Here is a 1,729-nt window from a genome sequence, read left to right as displayed (position 1 = left end):
AACGTCATGCTACTCCATTTAATTGGGAACGCATTGAGCGCGCACAAAAGGAGAGAGAGGGGTAGAGAGAGAAAGTTTCCGAGATATTCGGTTCCCACTACTGACAATTTATAAGCTGCGAGCATGGTGGCCGTACCATAGAGGACACCGAGATAATGTCCTCTGTGTTTCTTTCTCCAAGTTCCTTTAATTTACTAAGTAGGCTTAAACTAGCCGACGAAACAATTATCATGGCCTCATCGCACCTTCAGGTGTCACATAGCCTATCACATGGCCGTAGGCAACCGGTATTTCTTTCTTTCAGTTTCGTTTCATTGCTGGAATGAGCAGGTGGACACCATCTCTTGCGAAATAGTCAGAATGAGAATGGGGGTAAAACTTCCACATCGGATCGGAAAAGTAGGCTACTGGATAGTTAATGTTATATAGGCCTAGGGTGATGGATATCATGGCCCAAACATAACCTATTGTTAAAGTATATATTATTGGTCATTTAGACTTGTTGTTTTAAAAACACATCACATGAGACAGGAGAGAGAAATCAGACAGTTGAGGAGAAAGAGTTAGGAGGAGAAGAGAGGGAAATAGATGTGACACTCACCGTGTCAGGTAGGTCGTCTACATGGGCGGATTATGAACTTTCGGGCCCCTGGGCCCAGATGTATTAAGGACCCCCCACTTATTGTCGTATATGTGGGAGGGGGGGTTTGGGGGTCCTCCCCCAGAATTTTTTTAATTTGTTTGATGTGATTTCCTGTATTCTGGTGCATTTTGGGGATGGCCAATACTAAATTCAATCAGATTCATAGCCTTCATCCTGATTTGTTGATATTGAGGCAATGATTCCATGCAAAGGCTTGGGCTTCAGGGCCCCCTGACCCCTTGGGCCCCTGGGCCTGGGCCCAGTAGGCCCGTGCAGTAATCCATCCCTGGTCGTCTATATTCAACATTTCTAGCGATACCCTGACCTCGGTATTTGAAAAATCCTGGCTACGGCCTTGACTGCGAGAGGGCACAACAGGCTGCACTCACTGTGATTTCAATAATTCGTTCCCTCCCTGCATTTACATGAAGCACATGATATGTCGATTGAAACGCATTACAGTCAGACAGGTGTGTTTTTTACTGTTCAAAAGATATTTCACGTTCTTATTTTAACACCACTGCATTTAGAATAGGTATTCTAAGGTTATTATTCTTCTATTACATTTAGGCCTACTGGAAAAAACAGGCTTCAGGTCAGGGTCATGGTCAGGGCAATGAGGTGAAGGGAGTCAGTAAGAGGGGAGGTGACTGCCCCCCCCCTCCCTAAATACACAGCACATTGTCTTCAGGATCTTCTCCAACACACATCCTCTACATACTTACAGCACACTGCCCCCACCTACCCACACACACACTACACACACACACACACACAGTCACTGCTCCACTCCCCTCCCGCCCACACACACATCTTCACTGTCACCACTCACATACATCATACATACAGTACTCTGCTTGCAATAGTAAGTCCCTACACCATACTTGCAATACACTGCCCCCCCCCCCTACATACACAGCACATTATTTCATTAGGAAGCTTCTCCAACACACATCCCCAACATACTTACAGCACACTGCCCAAGGTTTCTTCCTTGGTAAGGGAGTTTTTCCTTGCCCCTGTTGCTCTTGGGTGCTCCTTGTTGGTGCCCCCCCCCCAATCCCAATCCTCCCCCACCTTTCTTAT

Source organism: Alosa pseudoharengus, unplaced genomic scaffold, assembly GCF_046254945.1.
Source record: "Alosa pseudoharengus isolate Yale_2024_CS ecotype anadromous, Long Island Sound unplaced genomic scaffold, YU_APseudo_1.1 YU_APseudo_1.1_scf_13, whole genome shotgun sequence".
Classification (NCBI taxonomy): domain Eukaryota; kingdom Metazoa; phylum Chordata; class Actinopteri; order Clupeiformes; family Clupeidae; genus Alosa; species Alosa pseudoharengus.
This window is presented reverse-complemented; position numbering follows the sequence as displayed.